This window comes from Callorhinus ursinus, unplaced genomic scaffold (genome assembly GCF_003265705.2).
Source record: "Callorhinus ursinus isolate GAN/ISIS: 27379988/994484 unplaced genomic scaffold, GSC_fseal_2.0 scaffold12, whole genome shotgun sequence".
Lineage (NCBI taxonomy): Eukaryota > Metazoa > Chordata > Mammalia > Carnivora > Otariidae > Callorhinus > Callorhinus ursinus.
This window is the reverse complement of record NW_027397074.1, coordinates 66,395,855-66,412,545: the sequence shown is the minus strand read 5'-3', so window position 1 is coordinate 66,412,545 and position 16,691 is coordinate 66,395,855. Positions and strand designations below refer to the sequence as shown.

The 16,691-nt window shown below is 37.1% G+C and overlaps 1 protein-coding gene and 1 long non-coding RNA gene across 8 annotated transcripts in view; one reads left to right on the top strand and one right to left on the bottom strand.

Annotated features, from left to right (window-relative positions):
• The window catches only part of GRM8 (glutamate metabotropic receptor 8), a 752,293-nt gene that overhangs the window by 685,361 nt on the left and 50,241 nt on the right, over positions 1-16,691 (top strand). The window lies entirely within an intron of this gene.
• LOC112818440 (uncharacterized) lies at positions 1,045-7,092 on the bottom strand. Its single transcript, XR_003206590.2, has 3 exons — positions 7,022-7,092; positions 2,830-2,924; positions 1,045-1,577 (listed from the first exon to the last, which is right to left on the bottom strand). It is a non-coding gene; the product is annotated as an uncharacterized lncRNA (long non-coding RNA).

The following is a 16,691-nucleotide window of genomic DNA, read 5'->3' as shown; positions in this document are numbered from 1 at the left end:
CAGGTCTATAGTCTGCCCTCGCACCCAAGGAAAATGGACCCGGCCAGTAATCCTGATCCATCCATCTGGCCCTGCATCCTAATCATACAACAGCCAAGGATGTCATGATAACTGAAGAACCAATATCACGATTTAAAAAGACACGTAAACAAAACAAAACCAGAGGTAATTCAGAAAATATTAGAGAATTGTTTTTAAAGATTTTATTTATCTGTTTGACAGAGACAGAGAGAGAGAGAGAGCAAGCACGAGCAGGGGGACGGGGAGAGGGAGAAGCAGACTCCCCGTGAGCAGGGAGCCCAATGCTGGCCTGGATCCCAGGACCTTAGGATCATGACCTGAGGTGAAGGCAGACGCTTAACCGACTGAGCCACCCAGGGACTCCAAGAGAATTTTTAAAAAACAGAATTTTAATGAGCATTCCAAGAGAGAATCAAGAGAATATCAAACTTACACACATGCATGGGTTGCTGTGGAAAAGATCAATCAGAAAATAAAATGATCCTGGAAATTAAAATACAAATGTGAAAATAAAAAGCTGAACAGATGAACATAAATATGGGATGACTGGGGTTAACACTGGAGTGGAGATGTGAAGGGTAAAATCCGAGTAAGAACCAAGAAGAAAAGGAGAAAAATGAAAAAAGGAAATCTGAGGAAAAGTTAAAATACTTTGAGCATGGATATAAGATTCTAAAATATATCTAATAAACACTGAGAAGAAACAATGAAGGGGAAGAAACGGCTGAAAAAATAAAATAATAAAATAAAATAAAATAGAAAAACAAACTGAGGGATCTAGAGGGGAGGGGGGAGGGGGATGGGTTAGCCTGGTGATGGGTATTAAAGAGGGCACGTTCTGCGTGGAGCACTGGGTGTTATACGCAAACAATGAATCATGGAACACTACATCAAAAACTAATGATGTAATATATGGTGATTAACATAACAATAAAAAAATAAAAATAAAATAAAATAAAATAAAATAACAGAAGTTTCACAAATTGAAGAAAGACACTTTTAAAAATTGAAAAGCCCATACATCTCAGTAAAATTGCTCTAATTCAGAGAAAATTCTAAGAACTTTTAGAGGGGAGAAAAGAAACATGTAAGATATGAAAATCAGACCTCATATGCCTCCCTGGATTCTAGAAGGCAATGAACAAAGACTTTCTGAGGGAAAGTATTTTAAAGTTACAATAGTATAGCTAGCCAAACTATCAATCAATGTGAGGCTAAAAATGTATGTGGCTCAGAGAGTGTCTACATATCTCACATATGAATTATTCTAGATGTGATCCAACAAAATCAAAAAAGCACATCTGATATGAGACGAGTAACAGTGGCACTTGCTTATAACATAGAAGAAATGAAGAAATTTAAGAGGGAATTATAAAAGGACCTATATTAGACCCTACTCGTCTAATTACCTCTTAGCAGGTAGGGTTTTAATAATTATGGTTATTCTTTCTCTGCAAAACCAGTCATGCTACTTGGATGAATCCGAGGGCAATTAATATTCAGTAGCCATATACAAAAATCACGTTTTATATCAGTCTTACATTGTTAGAAGAAATCTAGAAACAAAATACAGAAATGTTAATTTGTCTAAGGAGGTGAGTATAAATATCGTAAACCCCGTTAAGTTAAAAATAGTAACATAACTTTAAAAACTTGGGTGGTGGCTAAGGAGCGGCAGTTGAGAGGAGCTGTGCAAGCGCATTAAATCACTCACCTTTTACTGTGAGTAGTCAACACACACAATCTAAAGTTGATAACCCCAGAAATAAGTGCATTATTTAAATAACAAAACAAAAACTCTTCAAATGGGTTCAGTCTCTAGAGTAGCATCAGGATATGGGGAGATGGATGATGGAGGGTTTTTATTTTACAAATACTTAGGTTTTATTTCATTTAATAAATAAATTTATATGATAAAAATAGAAATGACTGCATATGGAAGGGTTTAAGTGAAAGTCTCGGGAAAAACTTTCCTAAGACAACATGCATGTACATTCTCATATGGGGGCTTTGGTGCGTAATATGTATTTTGTGACAATACTGTAGATGCAGAAATGAAGAAATGATTTTGAATTTGTAAAATGACTCGAGATTTTTTTGGATGCCACCGTTTGTGAATTTCCTCTTATTTAAGGTTAATGCCATTACTACATCTTATTTTAAGGGCCACAATTTAAGTGGTAATTTACAGCCAGTGATCGTATTTCATTAGAAATATTTGTTAAATGTCTGCTAGATAAAGGGACCTTTGCTTGGTGTTTAGGAAAATGCAAAGATGAGTAAGAAGTTTGCTATCCAGTTGTTTAGGGTCAAGTAGGGAGCCAAACCAAGCCGGTGGATGACTGGTAGGAGGCAGAGTAACATAAACCGAGGCAAAGTGCCCACTCTGAAGTCTTAGGGCCTCGGAGGGAGAAAGGAGGAGGAAGGTGGTGTGTCCTGTTGCGGGATCATGAAAGTCTGCATGAAGGAGGTGGGAATTAAACAGGTCGCGAAGGGTGGAGAGAAGCAGATGGAGACCACCTTCTAGGCTATAGGGGCAGGGGGGTTAAACTTTCAGAAAAGGGAAAGTCAGGGCATTTGTGTAAAACCTGTGAGGGAGGAAGTGTTCTGAGTTTAGCACAGTCACAAGGAGAGGTCTGTGATCTATAGATCCCAGTGCGCCCTGTTGTCAATACCTCTCCTTTTACTCTGAAAACATATTTTGGGCAATGCATTATAGGGTTACACACAAAACACGGCTGGTCAGATAACCGGCAAGCATTTCGCGGCGGGCCGTAATACCCAGTTTGTACTGCATTTGCTGCGGACCTGAGGATATTGGAATCTTTCTGAGCATGAGTGTATTCTCGGTACCATTCCATTTTGTGAGATTTGTCGGCCAGTAGTAGGTCAGATGAACTGTCCTGTGCAAGGATGAGAAAAAAGACAATAGCAAGATTATTGAGGAAATCTAGGCAAGAAGTACTGGGGGCTTGACTGGCGGCGATGGAGAGTACAAAGCAGAGACTCATTTCCTATTGGGAATGGGGGATGACACAGTGGGAGGTACGGCGCTGGCTCTCTGTGGTCTCTGTGATTCCAGGCTTCTCCGAGGCTGTCACGAGGACTCTATCCGATGGAACTTGAAGCAAGACTCTGTTGTTTGCCCTCTGGTCTGGGCTAAAGGAGAGAAAGCAGTTCTTTCCAAGTGCTGATGACTGCATCTAACCAAGTATGGAGAAGGATATTTGGGCCCCAAATAGTGACGTTGGGTAAAAATCAGTTTGTGTGGATAAAAGCAAAGGTAGAGATACACGGAAAAGGATCTCTGGTGGACTCTGATTTGCAGTAAACAAATCTGCTATACTGTTCAAACGAATTTTGAAGTTGAAATAAGAAGGTATGGACTCTGAGAAACAAACTGAGGCTTCTGGGCGGGGGGGGGGGGGGGGGGGGATGGGTCAGCCCAGGGATGGGTCAGCCCAGGGATGGGTATTAAGGAGGGCACATACTGCATGGGGCACTGGGTGTTATCCGCAAACAATGAATCATGGAACACTACATCCAAAACGAATGATGTAAATGTATGGTGATTAACATAACATAATAAAAAATTTTAAAAAAAGACAAGTTCTTCAGAAATAGGAGTCATTTCTGAATGATTATGACTCAACTTGAATATATAATCACTATTGTGATGTAAATTTGGGTGTTAAATGGATTTTATAGTCTAGTAATCTTGGGCAAATTTTAGGGTAATTTTGGTTTTCTCTGCTTGTCATGGTTGCAATCAAATTCATGCAATAGTTTTTCTTTACTATATGTCTCCTTTTTGTGTAACTTTAGGCACCTTCCATATAACATCTGAATAAGACAAATTTCAGTTTTATTGCTGTTTCTCCTTAAACTTCATTTCTAAAATGTCATGTAGTGTATCCATACAGTAATTTGCAAGGTTCCACATTTTGGCAGCATTCTAAATCTTGTTCCCAGGGAGTGATTTTTGAACCAATCAAAACCTACACCACTGATTGTAAGTTTATTTGTTTGTTTGTTTGTTTGTTAAGGATGACTTGAGGTCATTCTCATTTTGAAAAAAATCTTTTTAGTTCAAAAATTGCAATCAGTTGGATGTTTTCATCAGAATTTTAGACTGGCTGAGTTATTTGTTCAGTCTAGTGTATCTCCAGAAAAATACCAAGGGCTATAATGTTTTCTGCGGTCTGTTGGCCCAAACCCGGTAGAATACAACTCCCAATATAACCTTTGTGAGTGTATACAAACCCACACATTTCACACACACATATACATAGAGCTTTGTAGATTTCATGTTCTCAGGCAAGATTAAATGTCATGTGTTTCTCCTGCCAGATGTTTTCTCTAAAATCCTCATCCACACAAATTGAATTGGATTGAAAATGGTATTGGTAGACTGTGAGCCTGTCATAAAACCGTAGAGTATTTACATCAGCAGGCAGCGTATCCCTGGAGCACTGTCCTTTCTTCAACAAAACACCTTCCCCCTGCTAACATGTCCAGTCAAGCCACAACTTATTGAACATTTGGTTATATTGCCTGCTTATTGTTAAGAACTGACAATAACAAGCATGAAATGAAGAATTACACTTGGAATGAAAAAGAAAAACATGTGTAGAAGGTGGTAAGAAAAACAGCAATGAGTAGAGACAGTCCATACCATAGGGTTATAAAGAACATGTCTCCAGTGAAAGCTCTCAAATTACTTATTTCTACCTCACTTATTACTTTCGAGTGTATTTTATATAGAGACCATGCATACCCTTGTGATCGCTAATGATACCCCCGTCTTATATCTTTTCCCTCCCTGACGCTATGGGAAACCACATCGCCTTGAATCTCTTTTTGTTTCTTTGTCACCTTGATCTCATCTTCCTTCTGCTCAAGGTTGCCCTGATTTTGGCCTTTCTCCCAGGCACCGTTTCCTTGGAGCACTCATCGTTCCTGAGGCTTCTGCTGTAAAAGATACACTCGTGTTTTTGAATTGCTTTTTTGTGCCTGCTCTTTCACATGAACAAAAATATGAAAGTAAGGGGTACCCTGGGTGGCTCAGTCGTTAAGCGTCTGCCTTCGGCTCAGGTCATGATCCCGGGGACCTGTGGTGGAGCCCCACATCGGGCTCCCTGCTCGGCGGGAAGCCTGCTTCTCCCTCTCCTGCTCCCCCTGCTTGTGTTCCCTCTCTCGCTGTCTCTCTCTCTCTCTCTCTCTCTCTGTGTCAAATGGATGGATAAAATCTTTAAAAAAAATAATAATAATGAAAGTAAACCATCCAAAACCAGAATCTGAAAGCAATTCCAAACCGAAATTGTGAAATTAAGATATCTAAAACCAAAATTTATCATATTTAAAAGAGTCACTATTCATTGAATGCCTCCTGTGTACTGAAAACCAGATCAAGTGCTTTATGTATAAATAATCTCCTTTCATCTCTTACAGATGCAGAGAGGTTAAGAATTTTGCATTCACACTGCTACCATGAGGTGTGTCTGGGCCTGAACCTACTCTGTTTGACTACAAGTCTCATGATTTTAGCTGCTGCTTCATATTTCTCCATTATGCTTAATCTTTGTGTTAATTCCTCTTCTCTGTCAACATTATCTGTTTTTCAGAGCTCCAAACTTGAAAGTTAACAGAAGACTTCCTCTTCCCTTTCCTCCATGTATACTCTGTCAACAAACTCATTTGAAACTGCTCCTAGATCCATTCTTTCCTTTCCACTTGCAAGGTCAAATCCTTAGTCTAAATCTGGGCATCTTTTGTGATATAAACTGACCTCTGGGACTTGCACCTTGAGAGTGACTTCCAGATTTCTGCCATATGAAGGTATTCCACATGCATCTTCTGATTTGTCACTTTTTAAGAAGTTTTTACTCAGGCAACCAATTTTTACTTAACACCCTCATTCTCCTTAATGCTGACAGTATTGATGGATCTAGATATGGCCTGCCTTCATGCATCTTGAAAGGGGAGACCAGCTTTAAGCTGACAATTATAGAATCGTTACTTAACAGAAATTGTGATAGTTACCAAAGATAAGATGAAGCGTTCTTAAACTAAAATTATTTCCTGTTGACCATTAGCTCAAACCTAAACTTTTCAAATCTGTCTTTCTACTACAGCCTTTCATTTCAGCGAAACCAGTGTTATCAAATCAACCAACCCATAAAATCTTCTTTAACTTATAAAACGTTACAAATTCTGAGCATATATGGACTCTATCTGGGCATCCGTTATTTTACATTTCCAAGGTTGTGTCCTTTGTTGTTCTTGGGGGCATTTATGCATCTGTGTTTGTATCTATGGTTGCATCCTTATGCACAAACCCTTTAGGTAGAGACAATAACCCTAATTCTTTTGTGTTCTTCCTGACTCTCACTTCTTGCTAGCCCCACAAAGGCTGTGAAAGTATGTTGCAAAGAGTTGTCAGCTACAATGTTGTGGAATGAGATGAACATGAAATTGTAAACATTTTCAAGCCAAATCTGAGTCGATATGTGCCAAAAAAGTGAGTTAGACGAAAGTGGGAAAATGTTTGGGCTGAATGGCTCTTGTCTCCTTCACATCCCTTGATGAAACAAGTTACCTTCTCTGAAACTCAGTCTCTTCACCTATAAAATGAGGGCTTGACAAGGTGGCCTCTCTTCCAACTGCATTTGGAATGTTAGAACCTAGGGAATAATTGCCCCAGGATTTCCTCACACTTCTCTAAGGCCCTAATTCTAAAATGCTCTTATTGTAAAAGAAAATTGCCAACCACTCAGAAGAGTGACCTAATGTTTAAGCAAATGCACGTGAGGATTATTATGTACATATAGTGAAGGATGCAGATTAATGCGTGAAGCATTTCAGAAGACAAATTTGCTGGAGGCAGCCATCAGTCTCATAAGCCTTAATCAAGTGCATTCACATCACCATAGCATGATACAAATGTATGATCCAGAATCTGAATTACTTTTCCAAAAAGCCCTATGGGGCATGTACTCACACCATATGTTTCTTTCAGCTTTACAGAGGTGTCTGAGGCAAGAAAATGAAAAAGGCAACTCAGTACTTGATGCTCCACATTAATTTGTACATGTCTTTGCTCTCTAGTTGGAAAAGCAAACAAGAAGGTTGAGCTCTCTGGTATAACGGACAGTAGGCGTCAGATTCTAGTTCATCAGATTTTGCTAGTTTAGCACTGACCTAAGCCTTTTGTTTCGCACCTCTACTCATCATCGCGCCTTGTTTATCATTCAAATCATTTTCCCTGCTAGAAATACAGGAGCCCCAGGCTGGAAGACTTAGATGTGATCCCAGAGAAGTTAATGTGTGAAGTAATCTCTTGTTAGAGATTGATTTTGATTTCACCTCGCATTAGTGAGTTCCTTGTCCCCTTCTACTGCATTTGCCTTGTACTTCCAGTCAATGCAGTATCATAAATTGCTCTGCCACAATGCCTTAGGAAGAAAGAAGGAAATAATGTCTCCTGAGCAGACTTCTTGTGACAAATTACAGTGTTTGTAGCAAGAGCCAGTTAGGTTTCCTTGTATACCTGTAAATTTTTCTCCCATTTGTTTTTTTCCCCTAATTTCACTCATCCTGTGGACAGTGGGAGAATGCTGATGCTTTCAAGTCCTTTGGTAACTGAAAAAAAGAAAAGCTATTTTTGTCCGGAAAAGTAATTCTTGATATTTTAAGACTTAATTCGAGTATAGAAACCACGTAGGTGACAAGAATTTTCTTCCTGTTGGTGGAGAACCTTATAAGACCAACAGAGAAATATGTATTTATCTTGAAACATAAAGGACATATTTCTAACACAGAAAATATTTAGGGTCAATTCTAACTGACCACAATGTGTAATAAACTGTACACTAATTTAAATAACATCCTGAAAAATTAAACTGTGTTCAGTCTAGTTGCATGGAGAGAGCTTGGTGTAGTGGTTACATCCAAGTCTTGCTTTGATATTTTGCATCTTCTTCCATCTCTACATTTTTGTGCTGATGCATTTGGGTGCTTGAGACATTTTAAGTTTGTATTCTTATTATGTAAATCTGCCCGAACTATAGCACCTTATCCTTTCAGCGTAGACCTAGCCCCAAGCAGATACTCAATGTTTCATACTCTCATCTGGTTTAATAGAGTAGAGCCTAATTATTTAATGTCAATTATTACATGATTTTGTGTTTAAAGTAAAATTATTTTTATGACTATTTTTGTGACTGCAACATAACTAAGTAGTAGAGAAGATGTTATAAGTTTGTTTATAAGGTCTTTTTTAGGTCCTATTCCCCACTCTTTAATAATATATCCTGTCAGGAAGTAATCTTTAACTGCATAATTTTTTTAAAAAAATGATATATTTGTAATATATGATTAAAAAGCATGAATACTATATTTTCTGGAGAAAAACAGCTTCACTTTAATGTCAATCAATTGGGAAATACATTTCTATGTAGTTAAACTCACTTTGATATAATTCCTGGAACATATCTTAGATACATAAAGTATATACAAATCATACTAGTCTTTAACTGAAAGCCCTTTAAATTCCTAAAGCATGACTTCGTCTTCAAATTGCTTCATGTTCTCTCTGTCAGAATACTACAATAATTTAAGGCTGTTCTATATGATAAGATATTATACCAAAGGGTTCTCTTTCTTGCCACTTCACGACTGGTTTCCTACTGTGTTCGGAATCACTGATGCTTGCTTACTTTAGTCCCATGTGCCACAGCAGCATGCTTCCTTCTGATTCCTGTTAACCAAATATTTATTTTCAGTCATTTAAAAATCCGAACAAACTCCAGCTTTTATTTGGAGCCATCCCAATATTGTCAATTACATTTGTATTTGGGTGTTAGTTTCCCATAAGAGGTCTTACCAGATGATTCCACAGATTCTCTTTTCGTTCTTTAGAGGAACAATGTCTGGAGTTTCTTTTATTAGTGCTCTTTTTAGTGAACAGTAGCTTACAAAGGGACTCATTGAGAAAAAGCTATTTTTCTCAATAGCTTAAATTTCCTTTTTCATATTTATTCCACAATTTCAGTACTTTACCCTTATTTTGGGATAGTTGGTCCATTTCAAGTCATCTCTCCCATTATTGAAATGAAATTGCACCTATAATAACATCAAAAGAAGAGCTATATAGCTATATTTTAAAATATAATTTTATCATAACATCCTGAAATCTCAATGCCCTCTAATAGTAAAGCAAACATGGAATTGTTTATATATATAGAAGGAAAATTATAAATATTTATAATATTAAAATATTCTGTCTCTTGTGTGGAGTGCTGATAAGCAAAAAAATATCTATTCCATTTTATATCTCAACTCAGTATGTATTAAGTCGTCATTTCCTAAACTTACTTTTTATTTATTTATTTAAGATTTATTTACTTGTTTTAGAGAGAAAGAGTGAACGCGTGCACAAGAGCACTCACAAATTGGGGGGAGGCAGAGGGAGAGAGAGAATCCTTAAGCAGACTCCCTGCTGAGCATGGAGCTGGATCCCAGGACCCCGAGGTCATGACCTGAGCCAAAATCAAGTGTCAGATGCTCAACTGACTGAGCCATCCAGGCACCCCTAAACTTACTTTAAAAAAAAATTAGGTTAAGGTTACCAGATTCATTAAATAAAAATTCAGATCTTCAGTTAAATTTCAATTTCAGATAAACAATGAATAATTATCTTGTATAAATATGTCCTATACAATATTTGTGACATCCCAAAATATTATTTGTTCTTTATCTAAAATTAAAATTCAATTAGATGTCCTATATTATGTCAGGCAACTCTATACTAGGTTGATGAGACTAGATTTATGAAACAAATATAAATAAACATAAAGTGAAAATCTTCAAATTATTTGCTATAAGAATTTAGTAAAACTTTATATGTATATTTAAGACACAAAAACAGTAATGAATAGTGCAAATATAACTTTAAATTACAAGAAAAGATATATCAAAATAGACCAATGTGTATTTAAACTTATATTTGCACTCTTAATTGGATAGATGACATTAAGTTCCATGATGCATAGTTGTGGTGAGTGGAACAAAAGCCTCCCACAGACAGGAACTTTCTAAATCACTGGACCCTGTGAGTGTGTTACGTTACATGGCAAATGGGAATTAAGGTAGCAAATGGAATTAAGGTTGCTGATCAACTGACATTAAAATAGATAGATTATTTTGGATTTTCTAAGTGGTCCAATATAACCATAAGGGACCTCAAATGTGGGGGAAGGAGAGAGTGTCAGAGTAACGTGACCTAACAAAGATTCCACCGGCTATTGATGGCTTTTGAGATAGAAGGCAGCCCTGAGCCAAGGAAAGCAGGCAGCCTCTAGAAGCTGGAAAAGGCATAAAAAGGCCTACAGAAAGACAGCAATCCTGCCAACATCTTGATTTTAGTCCGTGAGACCCATTTCTATCTTTTGAAAGCCAGAACTGCAAGATAAATTTATGTTGTTCTAAACTACTGGGTTTGTGGTAATTTGTCACAACAGCAATAGGAAACTAATAGAGTAGGTAAATATGATGTACATTAGGTGACTCTTTGGGTGATTTCCTGCTATTTTCAGACGTGGTATACCATTCCTTAAGACCAATTTTCTTATAATAATAATGATGATGATTATATAAATATGTTTAATATTAAAATATTTTTAAAGTGTAGGAATGCACACTTTGAAACAGTATATTAAGCTGAGAGGCTATTCATTAAACATTTTAATTTATTTTTAATCACCTGTGCATAGTGAATGAAGCTGCTTTATCTTTGCATTCTGTCTTTTTCACATTTAAATATTTTATTTATTTAATACACACAAGATTAGCTTATATTCTTTATTGGCACACTTTCTTGAGTAGTAGAGAAACACTAAATTAAAAAAAATGTGTTTACTCAACAAATTTATATAACAACAAAAAGTTCAATGAAATATGAATTGCCTTCCATATTTTCTAAGTTCATTAGTGTGATAATCTCCTTTTTTAAAAACAAAGTATATATTTTAATTATAAATATAAAACACCCACCTTATAGGAAAACTGGAAAATAGAAAACAGAACAACAAAGGCATTTATAATCCTACCCATCTAAGAAATTGCTGTAGTTTGGGAGAATGTTTTTTTCCAAAAGTGGGTTTTACCACTTTTGGAAAAACTGGGTTTTAACCACTTTTGGAAAAAGATTATGTAATATATCATCTATGGATGCCAGGGGTGTACCAGGTTTGTTTAAAAATATTCCTGATATAATAAACTATTTAAAAAAGAAGCAAAAAATATTCCTGATAGTAGACATTACTTGCTTTGAATTATAAATTATTTAGATTATTATAAATACATTTCAAATAAATTCCTTATCCAAACATGATTTTCCACAATTTTCATTGTTACTTCAGGTTAAGTTCCTTAAATCACTGTAGAACCAAAATAGGACATTTTTGTAGATCATAATATTCTTTCTCAAGCTGATTTGTAAATTAGTGATACTAATTCAAATTGGCATCAACACTAAATAATGTTCCAGATTTTGTACATTCTTATAAGCCTTTGTATATGTAGGACTTACTTTGGGTATCCAGATCTGGCTTTGAAACCTAAAGTTTCCAAAGTCTGAATTGTTTAAACTATATTGTACTCTTTCATTTTAAGCATTCTCTACACCCTTACTGAACTGGGCTACTATAAAACCACACAGAAATTGAAGTATACCTTACCCCACATGGAGTGAAATGCTATTGCTTGTTGGTATTCCAGTTGCAAGTCAACGAGAGAAATAAAGCATCTGCAGCGCTTGCTGTTTACATTACAAGATACTGAGCTCCTTGAGGGCTGGGATCCTCTTCTCTTCATCTGTGTGTTTCCTGTACCCAGCACTGTGCTTGACACACACTGGTACGCAGGTAATTTTTGTGGAAGGAAGGAACCAGTGCCTGAGTGCATGAACAAGAGAACAACTCTGTTCTCTCCATATTGTTTCTTTTTAGAACCTGTTGTGGAAATTGTGTTCTTGAAACCACCCTAAGAGAATGTTGAAAAAAGCTGTATTGTGGGCACTTTTCATTTATGAAGAGAATTGTACATTTCATAATACACACTTCTTTTTTTTTAAAGATTTTATTTATTTATTCATGAGAGAGAGAGAGAGAGAGAGGGGAGGCAGAGGGAGAAGCAGGCTCCCGCGGAGCAGGGAGCCCAATGCGGGACTCGATCCCAGGACCCTGGGATCATGACCTGAGCCGAAGGCAGACGCTTAACCATCTGAGCCACCCAGGCACCCATAATACACACTTCTGACTGATGGATTTGGGATAAGTATTTAGTCTATTTAGGTTGATTGAGAATTAACTGTAGACTAACAGGTCTCTAAGCCTCCTTCCTCTCGCTACCTGCTTTCTCAGTGTTTCTATGCTTTATCACCTGAAAAAATAGGTTTCACCTGAGTTCAGATCCATTTGTCTAAGGATAAAGGTAAGGAGAGGGGAAGAGAGCTGCTGATGAAGGGGAACGCAGTCTGTGACAGGAGAGTGTCACTAGAGGAACTTGAAGTAAACTGCTGACAGCATTGGTGCAGACTGGGAAGGGCTTCTGGGAACCAGCTGTTCTCAGCTGCATGGTTCCGTTCTGTTCGTGCCCCCACTGAACGTCCTGAAGAAGTCCTGGTTCAAGAACTATTAAAACCGAAATGAAGCAGGTAGAGCCAGTGATGGGAAGTTAAAGCTTTTGAGTTTGGGTATTCTGAGTTTCATCGGTCTTTGACGAAACACCCACTCAGTGTTTCTTGTTTCTACCCCGACACAGACTGGTGCTGGGCTTCCTCGTGTAGAGAAGGACCCGAAGTGTCAGGATGGGGACTGCACCCATTCATTCTGAACAAGCTTTTTTTTTTCCCCCTAAAACAAATTCTATCTCCACCATTTGCTAGCTATGAGAGTTTTAGTAAGTGATGTAAATCAATTAAGCATCATTTGAAACAACCTGTATATTGGAGGCAATAATTACCTACCTCAAAGGGACATTGGAATATTGAATTAGGTATTTTTCAAGTTCCTGGGAAATATTAACCATTCAATGAACGGCAATAATATTTACTTTTATTATTACTTGGTTATATTGTGGTTTCTATACTGCATTTAACTTCATAATGTGCTCAGTTTGTAATTAATTTCACAACATAATGTGGGATTTTATTCATCTCCCCCCTCCATGTTCAGTTTAAATTATTTATGGTCATATCAGGCATTCTCTGGACAAATACACTGTTTTTGAATCTCACAAAAATGATATACTCTGTCTCCTCAAGGGTCTGTCTTTCTGGTAGCCTATGCAACATTCCAGAAATTAAAATCCTATAAACATCACACTTCCTGTGCAGCTAACCATTCTCTAACCAGTCATGTATCTTTTCCAATATTTTAACCATAAATTTTAAGAAAAGATCATAAAAAATAACTTCTATTCTCAAATGTTTACTTTCCTCCCCATGTTTTCAGAGTTCCAATATGCTTCCCAAATTTATTCTCAAATCATCCCTGTCTTCCTACCTCACCTTCCCAAGGACTATTAGGAGTCAGTAGCAAGTCATTAATTTGTTAAGTCCCCACTTATGGGTTTGTGGAGAGACAACCATCTGTAGATCACCTTGGTCAGGTTTATGTAGAGCCACTTCCATTGGTGCCCTCCATTCATATGATGTCAGTACTTGCAAACACAATTATCGTCTGATATTTATTTACTAATGGTCCTGATTTATTCAAAAGAACAGAATTCCATATAGTTCATGTCATTCTAGGGTTACAAAATTTCTTTAAATTTTCCCTTATATATGTCATCCATTCCTCAAAACACATGCTAGATCATTTATTTGAGAAGCAACCCATATAATTTAACCAACTTAACTTCTCAACTCTTAGTTGATGGCAGTAAAACAAGTCTCATTCATTTATAATCCCAAAAAGGTATATAATATACAAAGACATAATGGAACGAAATTGAGGCCAAGAGCTGAAGTTAGAAATGTTTACTTCTTCAACCATAACCAATACTCTAGAGTAAGGGTTTGCCAACCATGCTTACATGTTGCCATCCTCCACCTATACTACCAGTACAGATACTTTTCAACAATGAGTAAAACAGTAGTAATGAAGGAAATTTCATACTGAAGGGTGAGGATGGGGAGGGGGAGAACCCAGAGCCCAGAAAAAGATGTCTGGATTGATAGAACTGGGGTTATTGCTGAACAACTTGTAAACTTGGAAAACCAAGGGGGTGGGTCACAGGAAAGTAGATTCAAGGCAGGGGTGGGTGGGGGGTTATGTGTGGTAAAGTTTCTTGCAAAGGTGGGACATGCCCCCACAGGAGAAACTGTTAACAGGAGCAGATGCTTCATTCAGGCCCTAGCCATCATTCGGAACCTGTTCAAAGGAAAGTTGGTACTGTAATACTGCCAGGAATGGAGGGAAAATACAAATAAATGAGATTTCACAAAAGAGAAGAATCCAGAAATGTAGGCAGGGAAAGTACTGATCAAGAAGCAGTTATTGACTCCCTGCCATTTGCATTTTGGCAACACAGAGAGATTCCCCAAAGGAAATTATAATTTATTAAAGATTACAGTTACACTAACAACAATCTCTAATTGCAGAGGAAAAAATGATGTACTTTTAGCCAATATTGATTATTTACTAAATTCCAGTCACTGTCCTAACAGAGTGTTGTAAATGTATTATTAACCCAATGCATCCTCACACTGCTGCCATAAGATATGTGCTGTTATTATTCCATTTTAGAGATGAGGTGGATGAAAACATTAATGTGTAGAGAGGAAGGGGTGACTTCCTGCAATCACAAAGTTAGGTAAGTGGCAGAGCTGGGATCTGAAGCCATGCTGGCTGGCTTCAGAATCAGTTTCTTAATCACAGTACACGCTGTCACAAGGAAAATTATGTAGGGAAAGTAGAGGAGCAAGAAGCACTTATTTGATGGTGGGTGATTTGGAAGACTTCATTGAGAACCTCTTCAGGTTGGATTAGCTCCCTCTTCTTGTGCTTCTGTGATATCTTTTGTATGTCATGCCCATGAAATATCCTGCATTATATTTCACATATTGGTTTGTATCCGTCTTCACCAGTCAATTGTTATTTGAAGAGAGGAATTGCCTTTCATTTATTCATCCTTATTATCAGAGGCCTTACAGAACGACATTCGGGAGCTGGTTCTTCCAATAAACAAATTAGTAAGGCTTTAAAAGATGAGTACGGTTTTCAGAGGTAGAAAAGGGCTTATTGGGAAAGAAGAGTCCCTTCTGGGAGCTTCCAGTCAGAATAGGCAGAAGATCTAAAATCCACTTTGCCAAGGCAAGGGTTTTGCAAGGCACACGTTTGAAAGAAGCATCACAGAGTGGGGCACAGAAAAAACAGACTGAGACTGAAGCTCTGTGTACTTAATTTTTCTTGGTTTGACTCTACTTACCTTCAACTACAGATAAATATAATTTGCAGAGCTTGAAAAGGTGCCCCTTTTCTTGCTCCATTTATTTTGGGGAACACTGGTCTTGTCCAAGGCTCTGAAGTGTTCCCGAGCCATTACTATACTGGACTGCTTTCACTGAATAGGAGCCAGCTTTAGATTGGGGATGTGTGGGAAAAACCTGTCAACATACAAATTCTATAGGGAGTTTCATGGAAAGATCTGCAGTCTGAATGTTTATTCAAGAAAATACTCAAGGTATTGAGCTGGGGCCACTCTAGCCAATGTTCATGTTAATTAGTAAGCCTGCACAATTAAGACGCTAGAAGAAATTTAGGTGGTGAGGGAAGGAAAGCAGAACGGTTGTGGCTTTTATGTCTATAAGTCTGGTTATACAACAAATGCATTTTCATCCTAGTAAGGGTTTGCTTACATCCATCAATTTGAAAACCTAAGTAGTGACAAGAGTTGCTTCTCCTACTCATTATTCCACTTTGGAAATTTGAAACTGAAAAATTGCCCCAGCTACACAGTTGAAGACCTTTATTTTTCCTTCCTCACATGAAGACCTCTATAATTTGGCTCTCCTATCAGTTATTATTACTTGCCAGCTTGTGAATTTGATATTTTTGCACTATAGTTAGTAACGAAAACTTAGTTATTTGGAAATTGGTGAGCAAGAAGCTCTTTCCAGCACACTTTTTGTAAAATTTCAGGCACAAAATCATATCCCCTTTGTAAACACTGGTAAATATTTTATTGGGAAAAATTAGTCAGGAATAATCAATTGATGCCATAGTTAATTTATTTTTATTACATACGTGTATAATTTGAGCAGAATAATTGGAAAATAATTGGTGAAGTTATTGATGGAAAACATAATGCTTTATATGTCTACTGAGACATAAAAAATTAAAATAGTTATTAGCTGCAAAATCATCAGTACCCTGATGCTGTTGTATATACGTATCATCATTATAAATGTAGTGAATGGGAAAAAATAAATCAGTAGGAAAAAAGTTCATGTTCCCAAGGAAGGAAACATTTTGACTTATACTACCAAAAGAAAACCTGGATTAAGATGAAAATGGATAACTTATAGTGAATGTTAAAATGTTTCATTTTACCTTTAATAAGATATGTCTTGTTAAAATATAATATGCAGAGATTGATCAGTAATT